The sequence below is a fragment of the Carcharhinus amblyrhynchos genome, chromosome 7 (assembly GCF_965287045.1).
Source record: "Carcharhinus amblyrhynchos chromosome 7, sCarAmb.v2.hapA, whole genome shotgun sequence".
NCBI classification, from domain to species: Eukaryota; Metazoa; Chordata; class Chondrichthyes; order Carcharhiniformes; family Carcharhinidae; genus Carcharhinus; species Carcharhinus amblyrhynchos.
This window is the reverse complement of record NC_137330.1, coordinates 34,968,410-34,988,519: the sequence shown is the minus strand read 5'-3', so window position 1 is coordinate 34,988,519 and position 20,110 is coordinate 34,968,410. Positions and strand designations below refer to the sequence as shown.

Genomic DNA, 20,110 nt, shown 5'->3' with positions numbered 1-20,110 from the left:
ATATTCATGGTTTACCAAGGCAACTGCAACGTGTTAAAGTCAAATCTGACTTTTTGCTAATGGAATGTCCAAAATGCAGTTTGTGCACTTTGGAACTGGTCGGAGATTTTCTAAACTTACTTGGGTTCCTTTGAAGAGGTCAGGTCCGCTCTATGATATGGTCCCAGTATACCTTTGGGGGAGATCAAGCATCTTTTGAGCAATTGAAGGTGACCTTTTGTGATTGTTAAAAGTTGACATGATTGTGTGTAAATATGCACAGACTCATTGGAACTGTCAAGCTCATTAGAGCTGTTGAGGGAGCTGTCAAGTGAACTGTCAGAGTTACCAAAAGAACTAGCAAGAGTGCGGTCAAGAGAATTGTCAAATGATACAGTCAAGGGAGCTGTCAGGTTATCAAGGAGCTTAAATACCCTGCCCTTGAAGTAGCCAATATTAAAAAAAGCAGTGTTTGCTCTTCTACCCTGTATGATGTCATAAGTAGGAGGGCTACCAAGATAGGATTAGTGCTGCATGACTGATTTCCTGACCCATCATTATCAGAGTGGGATGCCTGTAAATTCACAGTTTGACTGACAACTCCAAGTGCACACAAAATCTCTGAAATGTGACCATGAATACAAATAGTTTTTATAAGGGATTATAGGAAGCTAATTAAGGTAAATAGGTTCTTATTAATGAGAGTGTTTTCCACTCACCTGATGAAGGAGCAGCATTCCAAAAGCTCGTGATTCCTAATAAACCTGTTGGATTTTAATCTGGTATCCTGAGGCTTCTTACTGAGCCCACCCCAGTCCAATGCCAGCAACTCTACGTCAGTTTGTAACAACTGGGAATGCTGAATGCTGGACAGAGGAAGGAAAGTCAGATCCATGCCCAAAGATGTGCGGGTTAGGTTGATTGGCCATGCTAAGAAATTGCCCCTCAGTATCCAGGGATGCGTAGGTTAGAGGGATTAGTGGGTATAATATGCAGGGATATGGGGGTAGGGCCTGGGTGGGATTGTGGTCAGTGCAGACTCGATAGGCCAAAGGGCCTCTTTCCGCACTGTAGGGTTCTATGATTCTATGATTCTATGTGCAGTGGCTTTCTAAGACAGTGATAGAAGCTGTAGTTGTACAGATCTCCTCAATTTAATCATGTCCTCAGGTTATTTCTATATTACAATTAACACATTGATTTCCAAAGATGCTCTTATGTTTACCACTTCCGATTTTGGGATTTGCTGGAGAGTGCTGCTTGTGAGCAAGTTCGTGAAAAACAAGGATATATAATCTTGCAGTTAGCAGAAAGAAAGTTTTAGCAGTGCAAATATGGAGAACTAGTTCACTGAGGTTGCTCGGCTAAATGTAAATGCTTCTTGAGACTGCTCTTGAGATGCTTTTACTCTTTATTCAAACTGCGGGCAAGGGGACTGTTGGTCTCTGAGGAAGCAATGATCCATTTTGCAGTACACGAGCAGATAATTTCAATTCACTACATTTGATAGTTTGTGCACAACTACTCAATGTAAATCCATCAAAACAACATACATTTGCATGGGTGACTGCTTGCTTTTCAGTCACGGGGTGAATAATGCGACTTACATTCACAACGTAATAAAAAGAAATAAAAGCAGAAAATGTTGGAAAAACACAGCAGGTCTGGCAGCATCTGTGGACAGAAAAAGAGTTAGCGTTTTGAGTCGGTGTGACTCTTCTTCAGTGGAAAGCACGTTAGTGCAGTGACTGGCTCTGTCAATGTAATGGTGGCTTCATTCAAAACCACAGTAACGTCCTGAAGGAAATCAGCAATCTTCTGAAATAAACCAAGTGAAAATAATAAACAAAAATGATACATTTACCCAATTATAGCAAAATGAAGAAAGTTCATTTGGGAAGGCACTGACACATAACACATTGGGTGGAATTTTCCATGCAACCCACTACATGGTGGCAGAGGTGGCAGCCAGACATTGGCTGTTGGCAGGATCTTCTGGTCCCACTGTTGTCAACAGTGTTTCTCATTGAATATACCCTCACTACCAGGCAACCCATGGTGGGGATGCGCCATTGGCGGGATCGCAAGATCCTGCCAGCATGAAAAGCTGGAAAATTCCAGCCGTTATGTTTCAATTACGTATTATCGTCAGTTCAGCTGAAGAAAACATACTTTCCCTTTGACATACTAGAACCAGCGAAAGATTGAACGTGCTTCTATATTAAAGACATTAGGGATAGGTTTTATTCCGTATACACGTCTACAAACATCTGTACATGACAGTCCAGAAGGCTGGGTAGTTTGCTGTGGACACTGGTCTGTTTGAGGTTGTGTGGTTGTTTGAAGTCAAGAAGTGGGGGTATGGGTATGGCCCTGGCGAGATGTTCGTCTTCATCATGACATGTTGAAGACTCTGGAGAAGATGTCGTAGCTTCTCCGTTCCGGGAAAGTACTGGACAACGAAGGGTACGCTGTCCACCGTGTCCTGTGTTTGTCTTCTGAGGAGGTCAGTGCAATTTTTCACTGTGGCACATCAGAACTGTCAATCGATGAGTCAAGCGCCATATCCTGTTCTTATGAGGGCATCCTTCTGCACAAACTACCCAGCCTTCAGGAGAACAGTAACCACGACACTACAGAACCCTGCCACAGCAACCTCTGCAAGACATGGTGGAGGCTGCCTCGCTAAATATTTTCAAGAAGCGGGTTGATAGGTTTTTGATAAGAGAGGGGATTAAGGGTTATGGGGAGAGGGCCGGAAAGTGGAACTGAGCCACGACAGATCAGCCATGATCTTACTGAATGGCAGGGCAGGCTCGAAGGGCCAGATGGCCTACTCCTGCTCCTATTTCTTATGTTCTTATGTTCTTATGCCAGATCATCGACACGGATGCCATCATCTCACGTGAGAATACCATCCACCAGGTACACGGTACATACTCTTACAACTTGGCCAACATTGTCTACCTGATACACTGCAGGAAAGGATGTACCGAAGCATGGTACATTGGGGAGACCATGCAGATGCTATGACAATGGATGAATGAACACCACTCAACAATCACCAGGCAAGACTGTTCTCTTCCTGTTGGCGAACACTTCAGTGGTCACGTGCATTCGGCCTCTGATCTTCGGGTAAATGTTCTCCAAAGTGGCCTTCATGACACACGATAGCACAAAGTCGCTGAGCAGAAATTGATAGCCAAGTTCCATACACATGAGGATGGCCTCAACCGGGATCTTGGGTTCATGTCACACTATTTGTAACCCCCATGACTTGCCTGGGCTTGCAAAATCTCACTCAGTGTTCTGCCTGAAGACCATACACATCTCTTTAACCTATCTTAATGCTATCTCCACTCACATTGTCTGCACCTTTAAGACTTAATTAGCTGTAAAAACTCATATCCTAATCAGTATTCTGTAAACTGAGTGTATGTCTTTACGTCCCCTGTTCGTGATCAGAACTCGCCACTCACCTGATGAAGGATCAGAGGCCCGACAGCTAGTGGCTTTTGCTACCAAATAAACCTGTTGGTCTTTAACCTGGTGTTGTGAGACTTCCTACCAGTCTAACGTCTGCACCTCCACATCATCTACATAATAAGCCAGAGCAATCTGAGCATCACATACTGGACAATGCTATTTATCAGAAATGTAGACAGTACAGATTGCAATGACTGTTTTATGTTGATATTCTGTTGTACCAGCTTTCCACCCAGCATATATAATGTATAATATACACATGTATATACATAATTGCTATTTACGTATGAATCTATCTGTTCCAATTGGCCTATCAATATTACCCTTTCACACGATTGTCCTACCCAACATTGGAGACCCCTGCTTTAGATCAAACTATGGCCCATGGGCCACATCCGGCCCGCAGCAACTTGAAATATTTATAAATAATAAAATTTATTCATTCATTTAAATTTTATTTATTCATTTATAAAACTATTTTTTTTCTTTGGCCCGTGAAAATATATAAAATATACGATGTGGCCCTTGTATTGAAAAGTTGGAGGCCGCTGATCTAAAGGAATACATTTCTTATAGGACTCCCATGATGAACTCTGCAACACAGAGGAATTGAACACTCACAATGTAGGATTTGTCATTATTTAACTTAAAGGGACAGAATTATCTGAAGCTGCTGATCTGACAGTACCATTTGTCACGAACAACCAATCAGGGTAAACGCCTTAAATATCTGTTTAAAGTATCCAGTGTTTAAACACCAAGAAACATTGTGGGTGTGAAATCACTGAGCAATCTGCCTGAGATCACACTGTCATTCTGTGACTTTTCTTGCAGGTACATGTACAACAGGCTTGTTCATTGGTAAACAGAACCTCTTTAGGTGCGTACTAAATATCTTAACTCACCACCCAAATTACAGTGCTCAAAGCAAATGTTCTAACCTTGCTTTGCAACACAAGCAGTTAGTTACCTGCTTTCCCTCCACACCCTCCTCCAAATTCCCCTGAGGGCAAGGAGTTCAGATGCAAAGTAAAGAGATTTGGAAGTTTATAGTCTGACTGTTTCTGGATGGGGTGTCTCATGCTGGGTTGAATTTTCCTGGGAACTCAACATCAGGACTATTTTGGGGTGCCAAGGCCATTATTTTTGTAGCTTGCCTATTATATCGCACGGGAGGTGGTTAGTTTGTAGTTCACACCTGTATTCATCATCTAATGAAGGACGTCGTGCAACTTACACATGAGCAGGCTGATCAGAGAGGGTGAAGGGATGGCCAGCCAGAAGCTCAATTGGAAAAGGTGAGCGTTGCTCAGGTGGATGGGAGTGAGAGGACACCACAAGTTGGAAACATCGACCTGAAGGTCCAAATGGCATCCTTTGAACATCAGCCACACAATCCTGGGGATCAGCATGCACGGGAAACAGCTCCAAATGCCTGCAGAGGTGCGGATTGTAACTTTCCTGATTATTTTTAAATGAATCTGCCAAATCATACAATGGTGCTCTGACCCCTCACCACTTCTCACACATTGCTGGCTTCCTGATTCAGCAAGGTTCCCGAACACTGTAGGTAAAAATTCACTGCAGTGCCAGAATGGGGGCTAATTGCCCTTTCAAATATCTTAATTGCCTCCCTGCCTCTGCTTGGTGGGGAGCTGCCGCTATTGGAAGTCCACCTCTGGGACATCAGCACATGAAGGTGAGAACAGGTTGAGGATCTGGTCCAGTCATTGCACTAATTTCCAAATGCCCCACCCCTCCGTCTCCAAATTCACCTCCACAAGGCAGGTAAAATTCCAACGTAGGCTCAGAATTAATTCACAAATGACATGCTTCATATACATCTTCAAATGCATGCAAGAAAAAGTTGTTAGAATGCTTACAACACATTCATTCTGCGTTTTTCAAAATACTGCTGTACCTTTCATTTCAATACGCGAAATGACCCGGTTCTTAATTTTTCAAACTGTCTTTTAAACATCTAAAACCGATTGATAAACTGTGTCAGAAGGAATGAGCGATTTGGGCACGCATTCTTGGATATTGTCCTTTGATCATTCATCTGTCAAAATATTGAGAATGTGGATGAAAGAAAAAAACCCTGGTTAAAAATCCTGCTTGAGGAGATGGATGGCTTGGAAATGTAATGGCATATTTCATCACACCAAAATATAATTGATGGAAGAGGAATATCAACTTGACTCACATAATATTGATGTCTATTAGATCTTTTTTCAGATGAATCAATAATATCTGCACAACAGTGTTAACTATATATGTCTTCACCTATCAAGTACTTTGATGAATTTGACAACATTAAGCCTGGAGTTTGGCATTAATAATTTGTGTCTGTTCCAAAATACATTGCTAGACCCCACTGATCTTTCAGTGCATGCTTCAGGACCGATCAAATTTACATAGAGTTGATACATATCGAGGCTGGTATTTTAAATATTTGTTGATAAATTATGAGAACTGATAATTTACTTCACTATCAAAGAATTTGTCATTATCTTGGGTTTACAGATAACCCGAAAGGCTGATATCAAATATTAATGAAACTGTAACTTATCTAAACACAAAAGAGAAGCCTTGAAATATTGTTTTTTGTTGTCACGTTTGTCAATTATCTAGCCACATTGCATAAATATATGCAACAATGTCAGTCATGCTTCCTGTGCTCAACTCATAATCAACTGAATAACATTTTAATTTTCTTTTTTTTAAAAAAAGCTTCTATTTTTCAAGCTATAATTTGTTTTAGGGCTGTATTATAATGAATATTCTTAAAATTAAAAAAAATTCAAGGTCATAATTCTCAGGTCATGTCTTTTAAGCAACCTCCACCCACTTGTGTGTACTTCCCTGTTTCCCAAAATGTTTGCAGCATTGCACGTAGAGCACACACAGTCTAACAAACCTGACTGTGGTGGCTGGAATAATTGAAATTTACCACACCAGCTGAAAAACTGCCAACATTGACCCTCTGGGCCAGACTTTGGCCCGCTGTTATGTCAACCTGACGATTTTTTGGATGATGTCTATAGATCCACACAGTTGGTAGGTTCACTGTGGGAAAGCTAAAAGCACGTAAGATCCTTCAGCAACCTAATCAAGGTCATAAACTCTGCACATTTCACTAAAGCCTTTACAAGCAACCCAACTGTTCGCATGTTGCTCAGTTTCTCAGATCTGATTCAGAGGAAGCAGGTGGCTAGGAAACAGGACGAACTTCTGCCAGTTGAATGATAATTCTACTTGGCCCATCTAAGCTTGTTCACTCCAAAAGACCTTAAAGGACCATTACTGCGATGGCCAAATAATTCTGAAATGGTTCCAGGGCTTTCACCTGCACCACTTTGTGTGAAAGTCAACTCTGTGCTGAACACTCTGTACCATTTGCCTTTAACCAAAATGAGCCTATCATCCCTTTTCCAACTCAAGAAATTTATCGCAATTTTCTCAATTTAGATTTTCCACACTGTGCACTGTTTGACTTACATGGATCAGATCACTTCTTTCAAAACTGCCCTTGGAACTCATGATTGCTAACGGTATACAACAGCTCCGCAAAAATACATTTACCTGTTAGGCAATAGTATCAATACTTTCCAGCTGCAATCTATCACAAATATAGCACTTTTCAACTTGGTGAAAGAAAGGCTTTTCTCGATCTTCATTTAAGTCCGGTTCCTACCTAATTATTCAATTTAGTCCTTTTTCCAACTTTTCTCTTTCATACTGTTATTCTAGCTGACTGATACCACTTTGTTATTCACATATTGTTTGTTCGATATAGGCATGGATTTTTTGCTTCTGAGTCAGGTACACAGAATCAGGACGTTTCTTACAAGCTATGCCCAGCATACTTTCTAATTCCATCTCTTACTCTCGTTTTATGCTTCTAAACTTTATTTTAACTGTTTTAAACTCTCCAATAATGACACCTTAACTATGACTGTAACACCACATTCCACACTCTCTTTCCTTGTCTATGAATTGTATAGCGCTCAAGAAACAATACTTTTCACTGTATAATAATGCATGTGACAATAATAAATCAAATCAAATCGTACTTAAGGCCAGGAATGACCATTATACCATCAGATGTGTACGGCAACACGCAGTAGCTGGCAAAGAAGAAAAAAAACTGTGCTACAGATTCAGCTTTAGCAGGATAGGTGGCATGGTGGCACAGTGGTTAGTACTGCTGCCTCACAACACCAGGGACCCGGGTTCGATAACCTGGGTCACTGTCTGTGTGGAGTTTGTACATTCTCCCTGTGACTGTGTGGGCTTCCTCCGGGTGCTCCGGTTTCCTCCCACATTCCAAATAGGTACATTGGCCATGCTAATTTCTCCCTCAGTGTACCTGAACAGGTGCCGGACTGTGGCGACTAGGGGATTTTCACAGTAACTTCATTGCAGCGTTAATGTAAGCCTATTTGTGACACTAATAAATAAACTTTACTTTACTTTATAATGGTGGCCATAGCTGTACCACCTGCTCCACGGTCAACAGATAAACACCTTCGCTGTAAGGAAAAGTGGAAAGTAGCGACAACTTTTTAAATTTATTCATTCATGGGTCATGGGCGTTGCTGGCTGGCCTGAAGGCAGTTGAGAGTCAACCACATTACTGTGGCTCTGGAGCCTCATATAGGCCAGATTAAATAAGGATGAAAGATTTCCTTCCCTAAAGGGCATTATGAACCAGATGTATTTTTCCAACAATTGACAACAGTTTCATGGTCATCAGTAGATTCTTAAAACTAGGTTTTTTTAAATGAATTCAAATTCCACCATCTACCATAGTGGGATTTGAACCTGGTTCCTCAGAATATTAGCTGAGTTTCTGGATTAATAGTCTAACGGTAATACCACAAGACCATTGCCTTCCCTTACAACTGTGTTGTAATTCCTCTGAACCTCACTTTTACACTTGAAGCCATCCCAGCTGGCTGCATAGAATATCTGCAGTCCAATTTGCTGTTGAAACTGATGATTAATATAACTCCTTTCATACTAACAATTATAATGTTCTTGATCGTGTTGTGCTTATACAGAACATTTATAAAGTCTGCTGAGGTAAGAACAACTTTAACTTCATTAGAATATCTCTTACCGTGCCAACATCTTTCCATGAGGCCTACAAGAGCAGGATCTTGAGATCACTTCCTGTGGAGATGTATACTCTCTCGCAGTAGCATATCACATTCTTAGAATTAACTCCAATGTGACAATTTATCCTTCTGTTTGGTTTATCCAAATATAAGAAACATCAATTGCATCAATGATTCTATGATAATTGGGTATCAGGTCTCCTAGGCGCGGTGCGATGGCCTAAACAACAATGTCCTACTCCATCAACGTGCAGTCGGTCAGTGACCATTTGTGTTATTCAGGTCAATGACCATTTCCCAAGTCTCACTCATAGTGGTTGCATTTTAAGACCGTCATTTATACCAGACTGTTTGAAGACAATATCACATTATTCCCTTCGGAGACCAGAGCGAGGTTCTTCTGCTACAGTTAATGATAGCTTTGCAGTAGCCACAAACCAAAGTGGAGATACAATCCTAATCTTAACATAGCTATATCAAGCATGAAAATTGTATTGAAGTAATGCAACAAGTGACTTGATGGCTCAGGAGTGTTTGGCAATAAATGCAGACCTCCACCATTCCACCAACAATTCACTACCATCCATGGCAAGCTATACACTTTTGTAAGAGAAAGAGGTCGAGCCATGGCAAAAAGACACCACTCAGCTATCTGCTTCCATAAGTTTTGGAGCAACCCTTCTTTGGAGGGGGCTGACTTTCAATGCTGAAAGGGAAAGCCTTCGTTTGTCTCTTCCTCCAGCGTCACTTCAAAAGCAACACCCATGAATGTGATGGTGATCGCAGGAGCAACGCAACCTCAATATTCTTCCTTTGCTTCTCATACAAAAGAACAGCGCTTCAAATGGCAGCAACTTTGAAATTCCTATCAGATATTCTTGCTGCTACGACCAAAACGCTGGGCTGCCAATGCCACAATTTCAGGCGAGAACCTCAGGCTCTGTTGTTTGTATCAATAGAACTCTAATCCGCAGTCCACTGCCAGCCCTATTCTGTTGTTTCCGTTTATATATAGAACAACTTGCTTACTTGTTCTGTGACACAAACATCAACAGAAAAACAAACTCGCTCACCACTGACCCCAACCATTTCACCACAATGATCCTGAATGTCACAAAGCTTCGAGAGAAATAAGTCAACTGCAAGGAAATTAATGTAAAAATGAGAAATGTTAATTACTTAACTGACAAATATTTCAATACTTTGACTTTTTAACAGTAACATTTTCGCTTATTTGAAGATTTGGTACAGCATTCTGGTTAATTATGCTGTGTACTTCAGTCAGGTTAATGTATACCACACAAAACCTTTAACTCAAAGTTAGTCCACTCTTCCCTATATTGATACTTGTTGCCATTAGAAAATATCTACTTGTCTCAGTTGAAGAAAACCTATGTGTCTTTAGCTCTGAGGATTGTACTGCTACCTTCATCTGGTGCAGACTGTGTGCCAAAAACTGTATTTAAGCTGCCTTATTTATACTTAGCATGGTAATTGTTATTTCCATAAAAGGAAAAAAGGTTTCCTGAGATTAAGTGGTGCCAAAAATGTTATAGTTGAACTCAAACACCGAATAAGGTTTTACTACGTGGGTGACAGCTTGGGTCCAGGACGTTTTGAAGTACCTCAAGCTCTGCTGTTTGTAAAAATACAGCTCTAATCCACAGCCCATTGCCAACCCTGTCACTGGTTGTTTAAATTTATATATAGAACGGTTTGCTGAGTCTGCTTGTTCTCCAACATCAACAGGAAAACCAGCTTACCACTGCCGCAACCTTTTCACAAAACAATCCTGAATGTCAAAGCTTCTAGAGAAACAATTGAACAGTCAGAGGATAGAAAAAGAAAAACAATATGAAATATTAATCCTTCCAGGCATTTTGCAAGAATTGAACAGGTGTCATGAAATCAGATCTTATTTGATCAGGATTACATGTGATCAAGCCTCCACTCAGAGATGGCAGAGGTTGTGCTTTGCCTCTTGATTATGGAGTCTGAAAGATTTTTACCGGCAAGGAAGCCCAAAAGGGGCCTGGAAGACAGCACCCAGCCCATTGAAGCATTTAAACCAAGGTCCGATGATGTGACTAGGACAATGTCATTTCTGGACTGAGTGGGCGGAGCAGGGCAGGGGCTTGGGTGGAATGGAATGGACTGGGCATCGGACATGGTAGGCACTCGTGGAGAGAAGTTGACACTGGGCAAAGCAACCCGAGTGCTGGGTAAGCAGATGCTGGATGGATAGGAGCCAGCGCATGGGAACATTGTGCCTCCAAGTCAGACACCATTGTCATGGGTATATCCTTCATCATTGTTGGATCAAGATTCTGGAACATTCTACCTAACAGCAAGGTTGGTGTATCTTCACTACATGGACTTCAAGAAGAAGGTCTATCGCCTCCATCTCCAGGGCAACAAGAGATAAACAATTAATACAGGCATGTACTGATGATAATAATATGTAAGAACATACGAACATAAGAACATAAGAAATAGGAGCAGGAGTAGGCCATCTAGCCCTTCGAGCCTGCCCCGCCATTCAATAAGATCATGGCTGATCTGTCGTGGCTCAGTTCCACATTCCCGCCCTCTCCCCATAACCCTTAATCCCCTCTCTTATCAAAAACCCATCAACCCGCTTCTTAAAAATATTTAGCGAGGCAGCCTCCACCACTTCAACGGGCAGAGAATTCCAGAGATTCACCACCCTTTGAGTGAAGAAGTTCCTCCTCAACTCCGTTCTAAATTGCTCCCCCCCTTTATCTTGAGGCTGTGCCCCCTAGTCCTACTGTCCTTTCTGAGCGGGAAGAGCCTCTCCACCTCTATCCTATCCATCCCATTCATCATCTTATATGTCTCAATGAGATCTCAACTCCGGCGTCAGCCTAGTAAACCTCCTCTGCACTCCCTCCAAGGCCAAAATATCCTTGCGTAAGTACAGCGCCCAAAACTGCACACAGTACTCCAACTGCGGTCTCACCAATGCCCTATACAGCCGCAGCAAGACCTCCCTACTTTTATATTCAATCCCCCTCGCTATGAAGGCCAGCATCCCATTCGCCTTCCTGACCACCTGCTGCACCTGCAGGCTGGGTTTTTGCGACTCATGCACAAGGACCCCGAGGTCCCTCTGCACTGTCACCTGCTGCAGCTTTTCGCCACGTAAGTAATAATCCTTCCTACCATTATTCCTACCAAAGTGGACCACCTCGCACTTGCCAACATTAAATTCCATTTGCCAGTTCCTGGTCCATTCGCCCAGCCTATCTAGATCCTTCTGCAGACTCTCCACACCCTCCGCACAATTTGCCATTCCACCAATCTTGGTGTCATCAGCAAATTTCGACACCCTACACTCGGTTCCCTCCTCCAGATCATCTATATAAATGGTAAATAGCTGAGGCCCCAGCACCGACCCCTGGGGCACTCCACTAGTCACCAACCGCCAATCCGAATAGCACCCATTGACCCCCACTCTCTGCCTCCTACTTGACAACCAACCCTCTATCCACGCTAACACCCTACCCCCAACTCCATGTCCCCTGACCTTCTGCAATAACCTCTTGTGAGGTACCTTGTATATTCTTGTTTACGTTTACTGTTCTTGACTTAAGGATTTTATAAATGACAAACTTACACAGACACAGAATTTTGGCTCAACCACAAACTTATTTATCAAAACACTCCTAATGCCCTAATACAATGGCTGTGACCTGGTGTAAATTATACTGCACAACAGGATGTGGGTGGGATTGTAGTCAGTGCAGACTCATTGGCTGAATGGCCTCCTTCTACACTGTAGGGATTCTATTCTATGAACACTTGACTGGGGTTAACCTGATTTAAATTCCTCACAATTCACCATGGCTTTCCAGGAACATGTAAAACCATGACTTATGGATGAAAGCTTCTACTGAAAAATCACAAGCAAGCAAAACCCAACCTTCATATGCAAGCCATCCTCAGTTCAACACAAACTCTTTCAGGATTTGGATGTTCCTCGTAAATTATCTTGAAAGTCAGTCCCAGAATCCCTTGGATTTGGCTGATAACTTACAACTCCCCACACAGCTGGTCCTTCTGCCGAAAGCTGTAGGTTCAATATCACCATGTCATGGCTGAAAACATTTACAATCTCCAACATGGCTGGTCTTGACCAGTGTTGAAAATAGGTCTGAGTCAAGCTAACCAGGCCTTACCTTCCTTCTGATTGCAGTTCCAGACCCTATGTTCTTGGCCTTTTTCTTACAAATCTTATTGAAAATATCAAACACATTTCCCGAAGACGTTCTGCTGAATGATGAACACATTCCCTGAGGACACCCAGCCGGATGGTCAATGCTTAGGACCTTTTCACCTCATTAATCTGACCCCTCCCTGGGTCCAGACAAACCCACTCATCACTGATGTCCAAAGATGTGGGCTAGGTGGATTGGCCATGCTAAATTGGCCAAGCTACATTGTCCCATAGTGTCAGGGCGGGCTAGCAACGGTAAATGCACAGGGTTATGGTGATAGGGCCTGTGTGGGATCATGGTCAATGCAAACTCGATGGGCTGAATGGCCTCTTTCTGCACTGTAGAGATTCTATGATGTTGTTTCCACGATTGAAACAATGGACCCCTTTCAGGTGAGATGTTTCTGGCTCCCAGATTGATATACATGTAACAAAGTCCATGTCTCCTCAGCTGTTGTTGTCAGTGACCATCTGTTATGATATTTTCCCTCACTTCTTTATTGAGTTGTCTTTTGGCCACCACCTTGTGCCATTGGGATGATAATATGCAGCGTCCTTTACATAAAATCGATTTGGTTTTGATATTGACATGCTTTGAAGATTAACCCCTGATAGTATAGCTTGCCTGTAGATGTTGAGTTTTATTTGCAGTGTTTATGACTACAGATTTTCTGGTTTTATATTTAATAAAAGTTGGGAGGGATTCCATTCCTACAATTCCAAGACATTGTACGGTGTTCGTAATAAGGCTGTAAGAATAATAATGATCAACTGCTCTCAGGTTCTCCATTTCAGACATTGTCGACAAGGTGAGCTTGTCATTCTACTTCACTATGAGAAATTTTGTGAAGCAATTTAAATGTTTCAGCATAAACGCTGCTGTATGATTTCAAGACATTATTAGATAAATCACTGCAGCAAAAGTTAACCATTAACAGCAGCAATTTGTTTTGCACAAATTGCAGCTTTTTATGAGCTGCATTGATAGAACAGTTTGGAAAGAATTTTATTCTTGATGAATATGTCTGGCTGAGCTAGGAGTGCTTAATGGCAGCAGAAAGTTTCCAAAACAGAAAAGTGTTCCAGTTCCCATCACTGACATTCTGTTACCTTAGTAATTCATTTCTTCATTAATTAGATGGATGACTTAATTAGTTAAATGTTGGCCCTTTTAACATGCTTTCACTCTGGACTACAGTCCAAAATGTGCAGGTTAGATGGATTAGCCATTGTAAATGCATGTTGTCATGGGGATAGGTTGAGGGGTTGGACAGGAGCAAGATGCTCTTTTGGACAATTGGTGCAGACTCAATGGGCCAAATGGCCTCCACTTACACAGTATGGTTTCTATAGTAATATTCTATGATAGGAGCTGACCAGAAGAGTTGAGGTCAGGATCCCATATTTAGGGGTTCTATTCTTGTACACGAATGTTGCTTGGCCTTGCAAAGGGTGAAGCCCCTGTCTACCCTTTACACTGCTGTAAGAGGGGACATTCACAAGCACTCTGCATGTCAGTTTTGCAGCAACTTTTCCATTTACAGAGGCAAGATTGGCAACCAGTACACCTGTGGCTTAGAGGTCTGAAGAGCAACCAAAGGTATGTCCTTTTTTCATTCAATATAACAGTAATTTACAGACAGGCAGAGGCTCATTTATCTTTATTTTTCTGAGGGATAGCCTGCAGAGGTTGCCACAGGGTTATAGTATATTCTACAGCCAACTCTGCAACTACTCATGTTTGGCAATGTCACAGCTGCATTGTTTCAGCAAGTGGGTCAATTCAAGCTGCCACTGGGGACATTATGAATATCAGTTAATGAATGGTGCAAAACTGTCTGAAGCAGGTCACAGGTGCATTGTTTGCTGGACCATTTTACCTTCTCACCATCCCATGAGAGATATCCTATAATATTACAGAGTGGTGGGTGATTCACAGCATTCACAGGTCTCGCAGGTTGTATCCACATGTCTTTTAGTGCAATATACCAACCAGAAATGATTCCAGTCTCTCAGTCATTAGCTCATTGGCCACTATAAGCACTGGATTATACAAGTAGGCGAGTGCTTTCCTGGATGTTTAGTCCACCTTTCAAAGCAGTAAAAAAATCCCAACATTTGAGGCTGAAAAGTAAGTGCTAGTTGACTCCTCAAAGATCTAGGATATCCTCTGGACACCTTTGAGAGATCCAATGAGATGAGCTAAACCAAAATGTAAGGTGCGGGCCTTGAACAAAATTAAAGTTTGCATACTGATTTGTTTTGGGTCAGTCTGGTAGCACCTTGTAAATACAGTAAGAAGTCTGACAACACCAGGCTGTTGTCAGATTTCTGACTGTGTTTACCCTAGTCCAACGCCGGCATCTCCACATCATGAGCACCTTGTAACACAGCTTCGTGAGAGTTTCCGAATTGTCACTGTTTGCTCTTTTCTGCATGAGTTTGCCCGTATGAGCCATGAAAGAAAAGCCCCTCATGTGTGCAAGATGGATGTTTGAAGCTTCCACAAGAATAGGGACTTTCCTTACTTGAAAAGATAGTTTACTGATTAGCAATTCTATCAACATCATTTTCATGCCCCCACACAGATGTGCCTTCCCCAGCAGTCTCTTCCATTTTCAGCATCACTCACATATCTGTCATTCATACCACTTGATGATGTCTTTCCCACACTTAAAAATCCCAGACCTTGGCACAAAGATTCCCTGCATTACCAGCATTGTGCATGCGCAAGCCCATTCTTTTCTATCTTGGTGCTTTCCTTCATGACAGCATCATCTTAACACCAATTTGAATGGACTTACCTTGCATTAAGTTGATCTTTCTCTACATCTTAGCTATAACTAACACTACATTCTGCAGCCGCTCCTTTCCTTCTCTATGAACGGTATGCTTTGTCTGTATAGCACTCGAGAAACAACACTTTTCACTGTGTACTAATAAATATAACAATAATAAATCAAATCAAATCAAAATCAAATCAAATCAATCTGGTGCTTCACCAAGATTTTTAAAATCTTTTTCATTCCATCCTTAAACGTTCCAAAGCCAATGCTGAGAACAGACTGGGCAATTCCAAATCCACTTCTTGTTTGCTCCAAAAAAAAAATTCAAACTGAAGCCAATTCATGGTCCCCATAAGAGAGACAAACAAGATTCAAGTTGACAAGATGAGCCATTCCCCCTTCCCTTCCCACCCCTCCCTCCCCCCACTCAGCCCCATCATCTTGGCCTTGATCTGATACTTGATCTTAATCAAAAGGCACCAAGCTGCTACTTAAATGCCAGAAGTGTCTGGCTGCTGGCAGATCTCAGGTTGGACGACCTTCTCTGCGGAACAACTGACCTTTGAGGTGGACTAACCACAAGATGTATCAGCTCTGCAAGGGCACGGGTGAAATGACTTGCATACTTTCTGATAATTTTGTAAGCATTGAAAGAGATGGTGAGACGTTCCAGATGTGTTAGTATTTTGGAAGGCAGCTGCATTATTGGTGCCAGTTCCAGTCATTCTCTTGCTGCTTGCCTGTTTCTCACCTGAGCTATTGACTGTAAACTAATTAACAGTAATGAAATCAGTGAATGTCTCAACAACAACAACAAAAAATAACTTGTATTTATATAGCACTTTTGACCTGCTAAAGTAACACAGGCATTAACAAACCACATTTCATACACAAAATACATGAGGAGAGATAGGGCAAGATGGTAAAAAGCCTGGTCAGAGGTAGACTTTGGAAGGCATTTTAAAGTATGGAAGAGAGGTGGAGAGATTTAGCAAGAGAATTGGAAAGAGCAGGCAAAAAGAGGACTTAGCAACAGTAAATGAGAGAGAGAAAAGAGAATGCAGAGGCAGGGGTTACACATTCCCCAAACAACACTCACAAGCTGTTATCCCAGCCCAAGCTGATCTCTTCTAGTCTTTGTTCCCACTGGGAGCATTGATCAGGTGCCCAGGAGAGAAGATGAAACTTCTGGTGTGTTCTGGTGTATGCCCGGCTGTTCAGGGAGGACAAAGGAAGGGTTACCTTTCTTATACCCCTCTCTATGTGTGTTCAGAACCTGTGGCAATCAGGGATTGATTGTTCCCTGCACGATCAGCTCTCTGAGTGGTCAATGATAATTTCACCCTCAAAGTCCCCATGAAATGTTTCAGTCTACCCTTTATTGCTGTTACAAGAATCCCAAAAAGTGTAAGATTCCACATGTTTGCTAAATAACACTGATGTGTAACCTTCACACTGTTTCAAATGTTCTTCACTTTGCTGACTGTCATGATAACCATGATATCAGAAAAAGCTTCAAGATTCCTTTAATAAGCCTCTGTACCAGGGCATGTTTGCAACAAGAACAGATGCCATTGGGGTGATTTTGTGCCTGTATTCGCCCTGTGTAAAATGGTGACGTGGGTGTAAAACTCCTTGCGAGAATTGGAAAACTTGATTCTCGCTGGTGAGATCTTGTTTTTCAATTTTCGTTATCCCTTGATGTAACAATAATAAATTTAAAACTCTCCAAAGGACTTCCCCGCCATGTGTCCCGTCCCCCCACCCCGCACAGATAAAGACTTTCTCCCTCGCTGAAGTAATGTCACATAAACAAGGTTTACAGCAGTTATTTAAAAAATGGGAGGCGGTTGAGGGAACAAAGGTAGGTATAGCTTCCGGTGAGGTGGGGTGGGGGAGGGTGGGAGAGGGACATGCCTGGCATCCTGGCACTGCCAGGGGGCTGCATCAGAGGTGGGCCTTCTAATAGGGCAGGGGAGGTGGGGTTCGTCTTGGTGCTTGTGGGAGGACCTCCTGTGTACATGAGGGCGAGTTTTTTTAACGCAGATGAAGGCACCGTTTAAAAAGGGGCCCCTTGTCTCTGTGAAGCTGCTGTTGCCAGCTGTATCAGCAACCGCCCCACCAGCGTGAAGGCAGAAACCGTGCCCTAGATTCTCTGTTTACAAAATGCCTGAAAAACGGGAGAAAAATCTCACTGTGCAGCTGGAGAGCTGCACCCCAGTTTCTCAGCCCAGCCGGCACTCACCCATGTTTGAACTTAGGCTTTTGGTCACTGTATACTGAGAATGTATGCAACGTATTACCTGCATCCTGTCTTAGGAATTCAGCACAGGGCGTACTATACCAAGTGAATTGCCCAGGCTTGCCTTACAATCCTCCATAAACTTAACCCTTGGGTTCCTATAAAAATAAAGTTAGCAAATTTAACAGGTGGCCAACTTAATATACAATGCCTGATGAACATTCACTTAGCGCAGCAGACATAACTGTTTTCATCACAGTTCATGTTGCAGCATCCCAACTCTATGCGGCAGCAGTCATACGGTTGAGGTCCAACTGCTCTTCAGGTTTCTCATCAGGGCTAGCACTGAAAATGACCTCGAAGTTATCACACTTTGTGACTGCTCGCATTGCTGCCACATTATCCAGCCTAGTCCTGGCTCCTGGACGTTTTGCCCTCTGGCCATCATTTTCAGCACACTGTTCATTAGACACAAGCTCCCCCCAAACCTGCAGCAAAGCTTACTGTCCAGAAGGCCTTGCTCTTTTGAAAGCAAACACTGCAGACCTCCTGACTCCTGAGCTGAGCGACATTGGATTGTAAGTTCCTCCACCTCTAGTGCCATTGCAACTCATCCTGCTTACACGTGGTGTGTCCCTCACCCCTTGCACCGTTCTCCAGCTCAGTGTTTAAATCCCCTGGGTGTGCTTTGAGCTGGTATATCAGACATGAAGCACATGATGGGACCTGGTGGAAATTGTCTGCAAAGACCTGGCTCTTCTTCCTCAAGCACAATGAGGAGAAAGGGAGACAATGTATAATGGTATCCTGATGACTAGACTTTACATTTAACTTACAGTGGGACAAATATGATGTTCGTTGATAGTAATTGAAGATGCAGTACATACGAAGGAACACAAACAGAAGTATCAGTTCTTTTTAACTGCTGTTGGACTTTAAATGCTGTGGCCGCCATTGGCTGAGTACCCAATCAGAGATAGCAGTTGGAATTCTCCCATTCTGCCCGCCACTGGAATTTTAGCAGGCAGATTGCGGAGAATGTGAAACACCATTGACGGTTGGATGGGAATTTCCTGGTTTTAGACCAGCGCGACTGGAGAATTCCACCCAGCATTGCTGCCATGAGGATCACACATAATATTATGCTGAGGTCAATCCGTAGAATTCAGTGGAACCACTGTTAAGTTTGTTAAATGACCTTGCATCACACTCTGCCCTATTTTCCAATAAGGCATCTGCCCCATTGCAAAATCTAAGCCATCAAATCTGATCGGATTCCTCCTCATCTCATTTGCTTTATCACAAACAGAATATTGCTTCAGATCTAGTCCATTACTGAAATGAAGGGATAGATTGCTCAAGATACTCGCCAGAGCCATTAAACTTTGGAAAGACAGAAGATTAATGCTTCTTCTAACCTTTGGTCAGGAGAATATAGGAGCGTTTTCCTGCTTTCCTCTTTCAGATGAGAACCAACACACATTTTTCTGCTTTGATTTTGGATTTACAGCTTTTCGCCTTCTTTTTAGCAACAGCATACTGGCTTTCTTCCCTTGTGAAAAAGAGCTTAAACTGCATTCTCAGGAGCTCCCGAATGAATCATGTGCCTTTCTCACAAGTGAATTATGGCTCCTTAATAATGGGTGAAATTAATCCAATGACACACAGCCGTACAAAAATTCTTTGTTCCCTTATCCCTCAAGTATGCAAAATATCACGTACAAACTTCCACTGCCACTCTTTTAATTGATTATTTATTAAATATTCAAGTGCATTTTTGACGTCTGTGCTTAATCCATTGGGTGATTTGTATTCAGTGATTTTTCTTCCTCCAGCTTCAGGAATGATTACATTACTGACAGTGAAGAACTTTCACTGCGATATAGCCATTAAAGTTTTTCTCTAATTAGAGGAAACAGTCATTCCATTATACACCATCTCACTGGATTGGGAAAAAAAAAGCCATTAATTCTCGCCCAAAGCACCGCTGGTTATCGATCTGAATGCTGAGTGATGCAAATGCACGCTACAAATGAGAGTAGTCAGAAAGGAAAGATCCCACAGGGGGAATCAATATATAGCAAAGGGTAATGAGACTTGTGTTCAGACGGCTGTACGCAGCTCGCAGAATACTAGCACCTGCCTGAAGCACTGTAGCCACTGCTGGCTGCAATCATTAAGAAATAAAGATGCCACATGAGCATTGACTTGATTCCGCACAGGGAGGCACACTGCAGACACTTTCCCTTTTCCAGTC

At 42.4% G+C, this 20,110-nt stretch overlaps 1 long non-coding RNA gene across 1 annotated transcript in view; it reads right to left on the bottom strand.

Moving 5' to 3' along the window:
- Positions 1-19,423, bottom strand: part of LOC145345438 (uncharacterized) — a 53,751-nt gene extending 34,328 nt beyond the window's left edge. Inside the window, exon 1 of the long non-coding RNA XR_013887064.1 lies at positions 19,272-19,423. This is a non-coding gene — a long non-coding RNA (uncharacterized LOC145345438). The remainder of the gene's footprint in view (positions 1-19,271) is intronic.
- Positions 19,424-20,110: the final 687 nt, after the last annotated feature.